General features: G+C 39.1%; 1 pseudogene; it reads left to right on the top strand.

Moving 5' to 3' along the window:
* Positions 1-1,191: 1,191 nt before the first annotated feature.
* Positions 1,192-2,440, top strand: LOC149176961 (putative leucine-rich repeat receptor-like protein kinase At1g68400 pseudogene; annotated as a pseudogene).
* The last annotated feature ends 11,151 nt before the right edge of the window (positions 2,441-13,591 follow it).

Below are 13,591 nucleotides of genomic sequence, written 5' to 3'. Positions count from 1 at the left end.
CAGCAGAGTAAAATTTGAAAGCAGAGACAGAGTAAAATTTCAAAGGAGAGACAGAGTAATTTTTTTTTGTGGAACTGAAGCGTTCTCTGGTTGTAATCCCTCTGTTAGAGGAAGATCTTATTTTGTAATAGCAGTATTATTAATGAATGAAAAGTTTTTTTTATGTGTGTTCTGAAACTCTGTCTTCAGCAAGAACAATTTTAGCTTCCCTGTGTTAAAAACAGAGCATCATTCTCTGTTCTATTCAGTTTCATTTTTGTTTGGAATTATCAGAAATTCCCAACAGAACTCGGAAACTTTAACAATGTCTCGTACCATATATATTTAAGTTTGTTAATTCCACGCATTGTTTTGTATGCAAAAAAAATTATTCCTAAATTCTTATTTTACTCCCACAAAGAATTGAACTTGATTGGAGTTGGAAATATCTGTATTCTGCAGACTGAGATCTTTCGTACCGTGTCAGCTTCATTAAGCTGCGATTAGTTATCTTTCTTTCGATTTGTAAATCTCTGTATTCTGCAGAACGGAGATCTTTCGTAAGGCCTTAATTCTTTGTCGGCTTCATTAAACTGAGAGTAGAGATCTTTCGTGAGGCCTTAATTTTTTGTCGGCTTCATTAAGCTGAGACTAGAGATCTTTCTTTCACATTTATTTGCTTATGGAGAAGCTTTAAATCTATGATGTGTTTAGCGAACAAGGGCATTAATTTCATAATATGTTTTGAATAGCGTAACTTGGTTCAAGCTTGAAATTTTCATTGGAATATGCTCGTTATCTTTTCATCTCTTCTTCTTTCCTTTGTTTTCTCGTCTTTCTCGAGTTTTCAGGCTTTAACTATGTAGAGTATGCACTAGGCACTGCTATTCTATACTCTGTTAATGTACCCCTTCTCCAGTTGCTTTGACCGATTTTGGCCACAAGTGGACATTGTTCTATAAATTAAATTAAATTTGCCAAAGATTCAAACGGGAAATTTGTCCCGGTTTCGTATTTTAAAATTGAGACAATGTATATTTGATATTTCTTCTTAATTTTGCAGCTTTTCCAACCTGGCAAATCGCAACATATCTTCCAGAAGAGAATTTGAACGGCTTCAATCCTTAATCTAACTGTTTGCTATGAGGTTGAGTTAGTATTCAGTCATTTTAGTGACACTAATCTCCACTGGACCTATCATAAGGATAAACAATGGAGATCAGCAAATGTGCTACTCCCCATTTAGTTTCGGGTATAATATTATTATTAGTATCATTTTCCTTCCCTGGAGCTTCTCAAGCACAGTCAAACAGTGACTATGATGCATTGATGGCATTCAAGGCTTCAGCTGATTCAAACAACAAACTTAGCTCTTGGAAAACCAGGGAACCATGCACAGGAAAATGGGTCGGTGTCATCTGTCTAAACAATAGGGTTATTCGGCTTGTGCTGCAGAACCTTGACCTCACTGGTCCCATAGACTCCTTAACTGATTTAGATCAGTTGAGAGTCTTAAGTCTCAAGGGGAATTCGTTAAATGGCACCCTACTCGACTTATCAAAGTGGAGAAGCATTAAATTATTGTTTCTCTCGTACAACCAATTCTCTGGCCCGCTGCCTTCATCTGTTTCACTGTTAGATCGGCTCTGGAGATTGGATGTTTCAAACAATAATTTAACTGGCGAGATACCATTTTCTTTGAATTTGCTTAGCCATTTTCTCACTCTGAGACTAGAAAACAATCTATTTTCTGGTACTATCGCAGCCTTGAACATGACCAGTCTTCAAGACTTCAATGTTTCTGGTAATCAGCTCACAGGGGCCATCCCTGGATCTTTGTCCAAGTTTCCTGATTCGGCATTTGAAAAGAATTTATTTCTTTGTGGAAATCCCTTGCCAAGTTGCAAGAGCATAATCAGTAATCCTACCACTCCAGGAGGCATTGTGAATTCCAGCCCTGTGACGCAGGATCCAAGTATTGTGCCCTCGACTCCAAGTTCAAAGCCTGAGATGGCACAGAGTACCAAGAAAAGCTTAAACAAATTAAGCAGGGGTGCTGTTATTGCCATTGTGGTTGGAGATTTTGCAGTGTTATTGCTAATTGCCTGCGTTTTACTTTGTTATTACTGGAGAAAGTACTCTAGGAAAATGATGGATGAGAAGCATGGAAAGAGATTAGAAACAGAGAAGATTGTTTATTCTTCAAGCTCATATCCCCAACAATCAAGTGCTGCAGAGAGGGGTAAACTGGTTTTCTTTGAGGGAACTCGACAATTTGAGCTGGAGGATCTTCTCCGTGCTTCTGCTGAAATGCTTGGGAAGGGTAGCTTTGGAACTGCATATAAAGCTGTGTTGGAAGATGCTAATGTTGTTGCTGTGAAGAGGTTGGTGGATTGTCTTTCTTTTTCATTTCCCCATTATTTCATATTGTGGAGTTTAAATATGCCTGGCTGACTTTTTAGTACTTGCATGGAGGCTGCAAGCCTTTCACTTTTTACAAGTCAAGCTAAATTTGGAAATTCAAGCAAAAATGGAGTTTCAAATGCCCTCAGTTTTGAAATTCAAAGGCCCCTCATATTTGGAACCGAAAGATTTAATCGTTGTAGAGGAGAGAAAAATACAATAGAGTTAATTATAAACTTTCCAATAGGAAGATTTAAGGCAGGTAGGCCTTTCAGGGTTAAATGCCAGATGGATTTTGATTCTGAATCAGTTAAAGATCCTGAAGTTGTCACTGCTCCTTTGAAAATGGTTGGAGGAGATCTAAGCCTATCTCAGTCAAGAATAGGAAACAGTGCAGATATTAAAGAAGATGGTTCAAATGCTGATAATGGTGGTGACGGAGGATGCTTTGGAGGGAATGACAATGGAAACTTTAGAGGAGGAGAAGGGGGAAAAGGTGGTGGTAGGGACAATGAGGGTGATCAAGGTGGGAATGATGGTGAAGATGAATTTGGACCCATTTTAAATGCAGAGGAAGTATTTGAAAAGGCAGAGGCTCAAGGGGTTGTTCTTCCATCTGATATCGCAGAAGCTGCCAAAGTTGTTGGTTTACGCCAATTGCTCCTTTCTAGATACTTGGATTTACAAGTATGCTCATGTGTTTAAATCATACTTAATATTATATTTGTGGTACTTGGATTTATTTTGCCTTTATTACTAGCATAATGATGCCTTTTTTTTCTCAGCTATATTCTGATTCGATTGTATAGGAAGCGGCGTGGCCTCTAGGGATAGCCATTCGAGGAAGCGCTGCTTTACACAACCGCATGCTAGCTGACCCAAGTTTTTTTCTTAAAGTTTTTGTAGAGGTCTTGCTACACCCATTGGATCATTTCTTGTATGCAGACAATATAAAACAATTTTTTTATTGAAAACTGCATGTTGTTCTTTTTTGACCGCACTGCATAATTTGCCATGGTGTTTCATTATGCATGCAGATAATGATTGATTCTTGTTGTGCGACATTTAATTTAGTCAAATATTACTAAAACAATAGCATGTGCTATGAACCAGTCTCCAACAAGATCAAAACCATCACTATAAACTCTTCCAAAATTTTCAAGATTTATAAGAGGCACTGCCTTGGTTTGGTGGGAACGCAGAACCCAAGCTAACATGAAAAGACATGGTAAGACTATCTTTGTCTGGAGTGACTTTGTTTCTGCAATTAAGAAGCAGTTCTATCCATTGGCCTACATGCAACAAGCCATGATGAGTTGGCAAACTCTTCGGTAGTTGAAAGGGAAAAGTGTGAAAGGGTACACTCAAGAATTTAGAAAGAGAGCATTGATTCTAGGGATCTCATTAGACTCACCAGAGACTCTTTTGAAGTACATTAGTGGTCTACACAGCTACATGAGGCATACAATCCTCATGTTTAATCCCACTAGTATAGATGAGGTATCTGTACAAGCTACTCATCTAGAAGCTAGAGGAAAGAATGGAAATCCAGAAGTTGGGGGACCATCCCAGCCCACTACAAGTAAGAGCAAGGAGACAAAGCTTCATGCACAAAAAGACAAAGCTTCATGCACTCACTGTAAAAAGGATGGGCATGATTATGAGCACTGTTAGATTCTGCATCCAGCGCTGAGACCTAAGAAGTTCGAGGGCAAGAAGAAGAAGACTACTGCAGCTATTCAGAAAAATTTGGGGTTAGACTCGGGAGATGAAACAATCATTGCAGCCACAGGTATAAAAGGTAAGAATTCTGAAGCATCTACTAGTAATTCTGCTCAATCTGTTATTGATGAAGAACATGAGAGAAAAAGACACGAGCTTTTCCATATTAGAGTTATTTCCAAACATCAAAAGACTGATATTTTGTTTGATAGTGGCTCACAAGTAAATTTGATTTCTGAAGCAATTGTAAAGAAATTGGGATTAGCAACTACACCTCACAAGAAACCATACCCATTAGGATGGTTGAATGATAAAGCACAACTACAAGTGACTAGACAGTGCAAACTCAAGTTTTCTTTTGGGTCAGCATTTGTAGATGAGGTTGAGTTAGACATAATTCCTTTAGATATATGTGGAATTGTCTTAGGAAGTCCTTACTTGTATGACAGAAAAGCTATTTTCTATAGAGCTGAGAACAAGTATCTACTTGTTAAAGATGGAATCGAATACTTTGTAAGAGCTCATAAGCTCAAAAATAATTATACTCTCATAAATTCAGGGCAGATGAAAAGAATGATAAATTCATGCAAACAATTCTTACTAATGGTTGTAAAGGAAAAGAAACCTAATAAAACCAATGTATTTGAGGGTTGTAATGCTAAGCAGCAAGCTGATATAGAAAAGATTGTTTCAGAGTATGATGTTCTGTTTCAAGAACCTAAAGGTCTACCACCCAAAAAGGAAATAGTACATGATATTATTTTGCAGCAAGATGTTCCATTGCCTAACATTGGAATGTACAGGTTGTCTGCTTTAGAGAATGCTGAAATCAAGAAGCAGGTGCAGGAGTTGCTCGAGAAGGGGTTCATCAGGCCTAGCACATCACCATGTGGGTCACCAATCGTTTTGGTGAGAAATAAAAGATGGTTCGTGGAGAATGTGCATTGACTACCGAGCACTGAATAAGATAACAATAAAAATCGTTATCCCCTTCCTCGCATAGATGATCTTTTAGATCAATTAAAGGAAGTTGTTTATTTCACCAAGCTGGATTTGCACAGTGGATACCATCAGGTCAGAGTTGCAGAGCAAGATGCATGGAAGACTGCTTTCAAAACAAAGCAGGGATTGTATGAGTGGCTGGTTATGCCTTTTGGCTTGACCAATGCCCCTGCTACTTTCATGAGACTAATGAATGATGTACTCAGACCTTTTCTTGATGATTTTTTTATTGTGTATTTGGATGACATTCTGATTTTTAGTAAAACGTGGGAATAACACTTAAAGCATGTTAACTAGACATTAGATGTTTTGAAAATAGAAAAACTTTATGTTAAACTCTCAAAATGTGAATTTGGCAAAACATATTTAAATTATTTGGGTCATATAGTAGGCGGTGGTGAATTGAAACTAGATCCCTCTAAATTGGCAGCCATTGTAAACTGGCCTAAACCCAAGTCTGCTACAGAAGTGAGAAGCTTCTTAGGAGTAGTACAATATTGGAGAAAGTTCATCTCTAACTTTTCCTCAATTGCAGCTCCCTTACATGCTTTGACAGGATTGAACAAGGTGTTTCAGTGCGGAGGCAAACATCAGAAAGCCTTCGACACCTTGAAAGAAAAGATTAGTACAGCACCTGTACTAGCACTGCCTAATCTACAAAAACCATTTGAGATCCAAACAGATGCCAGTGACTATGCCATGGGAGCAGTGTTGACACAGCATGGTAAACCCATATGTTATCATTCTGAGACTTTTAATCCTGTAGTAGTTAACTATCCTACATATGATAAAGAATTGTATGCATTAGTTCAGAGTGTGAAAAAGTGGAAACATTACTTAATGGGCAAAGAGACAGTAATACATACTGATCATCAACCACTTCAATATCTACACTCCCAAACTAAGCTGCAGCAATCAAGACATTACAGGTGGATGGGTTTTCTACAACAGTTTCATTTGGTCATCAGATATAAAAAGGGCATACACAACAAAGTTGCAGACATGTTGTCTAGACCTATTATAAATGCATCTACTATACTTAAGCATAATTTTGTACTACATGAAAGCTACATTGAACAATATGCTCAAGATATAGACTTTAAAGATGTATATGCAACTTTGAGTCAAGGCAAAAAGGTAGAAGAATTGGATTATCATATGAAGGACCGACTCTTGCATCATTGTGGGAAACTCTGCATTCCACAAACAGAGAGAGTAAAGATAATTAGAGAGCCACACACTTCTCTAATATCAGGTCACTTTGGGGTAAGTAAAATAGTTTCACAGCTGCAAAGATTTTGTTATTGGTCGAAAATGAATGAGACAGTTTCTATGTAAGAGGGTGTACTATGTGTGCTAAAAGCAAGCCCAGCAATAGAAAACTAGGCTTGTACACTCCATTAGCAGTTCCTTCTCACCCTTGGGAAAGCATTTCCATGGATTTTGTTGGAGGACTGCCTAAAGCTAGGAAAGGTCATGATTATCTGTATGTGGTTGTGGATAGGTTCAGCAAAATGTTTATTTTGATACCTTGTAATAAACAGATTATAGCTGAACAAACTGCAAAATTGTTCTTTGAATATGTATGGGTTCATTTTGGATTACCCACTTCTATTGTATCTGATCGAGACACCCGATTTGTGGGGAAGTTTTGGTCAAGTCTGTGGGAGCTGATGGACACCCAACTGAAGAAAAGCACAGCTTTTCATCCACAAACCGATGGCCAGACAGAAGTAGTTAACAGGACAGTGATCCAGTTACTCAGAGGATATTGCAACAAACATCCTAAGCTTTGGGATGAACACTTATGTTATGTGCAACATGCTTACAACAGAGCAAAACACTCTTCTACACAAAGATCTCCTTTTGAGGCCTATTTTGGTTTCATACCAAGGTCTCCTTTGGATTTTGTCTTTGGTAAAGATACCACAGTTGATGGACACAGTGATGTGGACAAGGCAACTAGGTTCATCGAACCGATCCAAGAGATCCACCAGGCATTACAGGAACAACTAGAAAATAGCCAAGCCAAATACAAGGCAAGGCATGACAAGCATCGGATGGAGCATATTTTTCAAGTTGGAGACTAGGTCTAGTTGTATATCAGCAAGGACATGATGTAAGGTGAAGGTAAAAAGCTAAAACCTATCAGGTATGGACCTTTTAGGATACTTGAGAAGATTGGTGAAAATGCTTTTCGCCTTTATCTACCAGCTTACATGCACATCTACTCAGTCGTAAATGCAGATTTCTTGAGATTGTTTGAACCTTCAATGATTGAAAATCCTGAAGAGCAAAGTCAATTGCCTTCTATTGATGACCTGCTACCTGAATATCTGAATGAATTGCAGGAAGACACAGTCTTGGACAGGAAGGTGAGGACAATGTGCAAAGGAGATGTTGAGTACCTCATAATTAGACTCAAAGGTTCAAAGTCGAGCAGTGCAAAGTGGATTGAGATTGGACAAGTGAGACAGTAGTACCCTCACTTAGTCGATGCTTGAAAGAAAACCAACTTTTGGTGGTCCAAAAGATTTTTAGTGGGAAGGCTGTGATCCAAATTGGATCCATAAAGAATAATTAACAGAGCCATGGCTATACCAGGTCGGGACAGACTTCAAAGAATTTACAACAGCGATCAAAAACACCTCTAAACCAGTGGCAATGGTAGCCAGTGTGGAACGATGAGGAGCTCTGTCAAAGTGTGCTGACCGAGGCCCATGGAGACTGCGCGGGAGGTGAATTTAGCCCCTGGGAGGCCCGGATTGGGATACAGAGGAGGTTTTTGATGCATCACTAGGAAAAAACCCTCAAAATGGGGAAGCCCCGATCCAAAACTGGCGGTATTGATTGAGGGCATCCATGGGCAGTAAGTAGTTTTGATGGAAAAGGAGCGATTCCACTCAGCGCCCGACGCGTGGTAAGCAGAGGAGAGAGAAAATCATCGCTCATTGTGTGCTAACGATCGAGCTATTCAACCACGCAGGACAAGCGAACAGCTTCAGATCTAGGGGCTCTAGATCTAACGGCTGAGATCGCGCTCGATGGAGAAGACGGATTTAACGATGGATTAAGCCACGATATAAAATAATTTTAAGTCCGGATTGACTGCCACGGTGGCAAAAGACCCATTCCACGACGTAAACGAAGAAATGAACCGACGACGTAGGCTGGCGTAGTTCGCAGGAGGACAAGTGGCCACTCCCTGTGAGCCTGATGATGACGCTGGGAACAGGGAACTCCAAGCACAGCTGCAGGCAGGAAAATCAACAGAAGTGGAAGAGGAACCGAATCACCATGAGCTCGAATGGCTTTAAAGCCATGAACAGAGAACAGAAAAGACAGGGAGAGAGGACGAAGAGTTGGGAACCCAAAGAGGAACACCGAAGACAGAAGACAGAGAAGAGAAAGAATCAGTGAAGAAAAAAGCAGAAAGAAGACAGAGGGCCGAGCTGACCAAAGGCAGCGTCGAGCACCAGAGAGCTTGAGAGATTCAAGCCATCCCTGAGAGGATCTGTCAGACCAGAGAGGTCAAAGAGCTGGTAGAGAAGAGAGTCTGTGTACTCCAGTGGCTTGGGGAATCCAAGAACCACCCTGCCAAGCCAATCTGTTTCAGGAGACTCATATTGAGCTCCTTCATTGTAATTCTCTACTTCAAGACACAATAAAAAGAAGGCCACCACTGAGAGCTAGACCGAAGATGTAGCCCTGGAGGATAGGGTGAACTCCTTATTAATTTCTTGTGTTCTTGTCTTTGCTTACTGTATTTCTCTACTATTTTCCATTTCAAGTGTCTGTGTATTTGCAATCTGATCGATCCGTTGCTTAAATAACATAGACACACACACCAACATATGAGTCTGTAATACCTTCATTTAATAAATTCTTAATTGATATCACTCATAGGGTGATTATCAAATCACTTCATATCTCACAATCTCTTCCTTCCTCACATATTCCATTCCCAGGAGCTTTCAATCAAAGTTTCTTAATTGTAGTCAACCACTTGATACTTCATATGAGAACATATTATGTTGATTTCATCTAGTGCGACTTATGCCTTCCTGCATCCTTTCAAAGGAGGAGATCACTTTTCTCTTGATCGTGCTTCTCAAGATAGAAGTAATGATCCATGTTTCCCGCAACCATTTGACATGATATTATAATAATAAACACAAACATACATACCCAATTTTACCTTTAGGTCATCTAGGTTTCTTCCAGAAGTTTCCTGGATTGAAAGATCTTCAATCCATTGATCTACTTCATCATACCATCATCCCATGAAATCCATAAGTTGGAGTTCCTAATGAAACACTTGCTTCCTCTCTAGATTAGTGAACCCTCCAATGAGGATTCCATTAGAGAATCTTGAGGATCTTGCATATCCCCATCTGGTAGATCTTTTCTTTTTTATTTGATGTATGATGAGCCTTATCCTGGATTACATCTTTCTTTCCTTCAATGTCTACTAAGTTTCCCAAGATCTATATCCTTCATGTTTGATTTCCATGGATTTTTTCCTTCATGATTACCATGGTGATGTCACGAGCTTTTGCTTCCAACGCTTCCACGATGCATCTTATTATCATGGTCATAGCTAAAAGATTTAGGAGCTTATGATAGGACCCTTTTGTGAGGGATACCCTCTCAATCATAGTAGAGTTCTATAAATCCCTCTTTCCTTGGCCCTTCTCTTCAACTTCCTCCACCTTTTCGAAGATGTGAGATTTATTTTCATAATCTTTCCATAGCTTTGTTATGTCTTATTTGAGGACCAAAATTCCCCTTCCTTTCTACACATGTTTGAGTCCTTTAACCTTCAACGCTTTTTCCCTCAACTTGTCTTTTTCAATCTAACAAAGAGACCACAAGTTGTTGAATGAGGTAACTTTCTTGTCATTTGTTACCTTGCTTATTAGTTAGTGCATTTCAAAATAATGATGATTATCTTCTTACTATCTCTCCCAAATCTCCCAATTGATATCTTATGAATATATTCCTTCATTCTTTGATACCTTTAATCAGGTCAAGTGATATGACCTTCTCTATTTCATTTCAGAGAGTATATCTTCTAGCGTTTCATATATCTCTTTTATGTCTCCTCTACTGCTACATAGGGATGAGAGGACCTTTGACTGATTTCATAAGAATATTATGAGTCCCTTGATCCTTTTTCCATGCATTCAAACAATGCTTGATCTTTAGACACTTTTCCATAGATATCAATGACTTCTCTTTCGAGGACTATATTCATCCTCCTTTCTTATGCAAGGAATTTTGATGACCCAACCAATTTATAGATCTCCTTGCAAATATGAAGTCATTTAACCAAACTTGATTATACAATGGAAGATACTTACTTGACAAGTGAAGATCAACTCTTCTACTTGATCACTTTGATGATGGTTGAATAATATGTATTAGGGCTTCTTCTTGGATGGTCTTCTTTTAAATCAGAAATCCTTTCCTCAATAGAAAATGGTGCTCCTTTTGATGAGGATGATTTGTTACTTCCTCGAATGATCTTCTTCTAGGGCAAGCAGATGATCCTTGCTTGTTTTTATAATCTTGAATATGACAATGCCTTCTTTTGTAGTGTAGATCAAGACTGCTTCTAGGGTTTCAATTTTTTCCAAGATGATGTGATCTTCGTTTTTAGGTCCTTTGAGCTACCTTGCTTTGTAGATAACTTGATGAGGGTCTCGGTGGTCTTTTGATGATGACTGTGGAAACAAAATCTCTTGCTGTTGTAGAATTCTTCTTGAGACTTGATCCTTGAATGTATCTTCTTGAAACTTGAACCTTGAATGTCTCTTTATTGCCCTTCCTTTGACTTCAGCACCTTAGCTCTGATTCCATGTTGAAGAATCTAAAGCAATCAAGGTTAATGAGATTCTTCTAGTCATGATAACTATTTGTGAGGTATTTTTAACTTTTTCTTCTTGTCACAATCTACACTTTTTATTATTAGAGTGTGTCTTATTATATTCATCAAATAGTTACCAAAAACAAAGAGACAAGAATACAAGATGTTGGCTTTATGCTAGGGAAAAAACCTCTCATTATTTGAGAGGAAACCCGCGCAAAATTATTCTTATAAAGATTTCAATTGATAAATACTAAGCCCATGACCCTTAACCTATTAGGCCACTCCAAGACCAAGACACCAATCCTTTTCCTTGTCACTGCAGAGATCATCATCATTGTTGCAACATTGAGGCTACCACTACTATACCACTGAGTATTCATTATTGATGCACTATCAAGGTCATCCCTAAGATCACTATTGTTGCAACATCATTGCACCTTCATAGAGATATTTTATCATAACAACGAGATATTATAGTAACAAATATACATATAGGAGTGTTGCATCTAGATACACCGAGATCATGACCTTCCATCAAGATCATGACTATATCTAGAAGTATGTCAAGACAGAGATATCCTCATCACAAATATACCGAGACTTATGATAACATCTAGAATTATGTCGAGACAGAGTGAGTTAGTATAGGATCACTGAGATCCTTCTCATCACAACGATGCTTAGATGGTAATTGTCTAGAAAGAATGTCAAGAGTGTATCACTGAGATCCTCATTGTCATAATTATGCCAAGAACGTAACTGTTTTTTCTTCCTGCACTGAGAGCTTCATTGTCACAACTATGCTAAATGTTACCACCGAGAAGGTTACACTATAATTACTTACTGTAATCACCACCGAGATTTCAGAGGTATCTGAGATCTTGTACTCCACTGTACCCATCGAACATTACAGAGGAAGTTGATTTACTATCCTTTCTGTGGTGACCCTAGTCACATATATTTAGTGGTCTACCTCTACATTTGAGTCGACATGACAGAGTGAACTGATGTGTCTCCTTATGACTGCTTCTAATTTTATTTTGCAAGTTGACATGACGAACAAGATTGTGCTTGTCATTTGGAGGGCTTCTTGACATTGTTTATGACTCAAATACATTTGATACATGCCTAAGAAGGGTTCTTCATGACATTGACTCTTTGACCTTTAATGATAAATCCTAAGGCTCTCAATGGGATCCATCTATACATAAAAATTCTTGCTCATGAAACCAATGAAGAAAACATAATAATAAATTCATTTTCTTGTTTACAAAAATCATAATTAAAATATCTTTATGAAGACCGAACCCAGTTATCCTTTCTTCAACACTACCTATGTATCCCTATTTATATCTCTCTCACCCCCTCCTCTCTTCCCCTATCCCTATTTCATCATCTCTCTCTCTCTCTATCTTCATCCCCTCTCTTTCTCTCCATATTTCCTCATCTCTATCTCTCCCCCCTGATCCTTATCCCTCCTTTCTCCCTTTACATATTTATCTTTTTATCTCTTTCCCATATTTCTTATTTCCTCATCTATGTATGTTTCCATTCCCCCATATTCCCCCTGTATATTTTCCCTCCTATATCCCGCTCATTTTATCTCTCTCCCTCTATGTGTGTGTGTTTGTGTGTGTTTGTAACACACACACTCTCTCTCTAAATCCCCTCTCATTTTCTCCCTATCTACCTTCTCCCTGCCTCCCTCCCCTCTCCCATATCTCTCTACCTACCTTCCCCCCTCTCCCTCATTTTTGTCTCTGCCTATCCCTTTCTCTCTCTATCTCTTCCTATGTTTTCCCCTTATATCCCTCTCTTCCTCCCCACTTCCCTAACCCCCACCATCTATATACATGTGTATATTTGTGTATTTTTACAAGTTTGTCTCCTATATCACTCCCTCCTCCCTTTTCTCTCTTTGTCACTCTCCCCTTATATGTCTCCCTCCCACATCAATCTCTTTATCCACCACCTCTCTCTGTCTATTTAATACACACTCTCTCACTCTAATTCCCCTTTCCTTTTTCCTCTATCTCCCTTTATCTCTCTCTTTATCTCTCCCTCTCTCCCTCCCACCTCTCCCCTCTTTCTCTCCCTCCCTTCCCCCCATCCTTCCTCTTATATCTCTCCCTATCTCTTTCTCTCTCACATCTACTATATCCCCCCTATATTCATCTCTCTCTCTCTCTCTCTCTCTCTCTCTCTCTCTCTCTCTCTCTCTCTCTCTCTCTCTCTCTCTCTCTCTCTCTCTCTCATTTTTCCTCCATCTTTCACCATATTTCCCAACTCTCTTTGTCCCCCCTAATACTCGCTCTCTCTCTCTCTCTCTCTCTCTCTCTCTCCATTTTTTCTCCTTTTTTCGCCATATTCCCAACTCTCTTTGTCCCCCCTAATACTTGCACCCATTCTCTCTCCCCCTCCTCCCCCCCCCCTCCTCCCCTCATAATTGCCCCTTCTCTCTACTCATTTCTATCTCTCCCCATTTCCATCTCTCCCCCTCTCCCTCTTTAATATGGAGGAACCTCATGCCTCCTTTCATTTCTAATTATTATGGCTCTCCAGTATTTGAAAAAGGAACAACAACATATCAGTTCATTTTCCCATGAGAATAAT

Source organism: Pinus tabuliformis, chromosome 4_1, assembly GCF_031772625.1.
Source record: "Pinus tabuliformis cultivar Carrire ecotype Pingquan chromosome 4_1, CPIR1, whole genome shotgun sequence".
NCBI lineage: Eukaryota > Viridiplantae > Streptophyta > Pinopsida > Pinales > Pinaceae > Pinus > Pinus tabuliformis.
The sequence above is the reverse complement of the archived record's forward strand: the minus strand, read 5'-3'. Positions and strand labels throughout refer to the sequence as shown.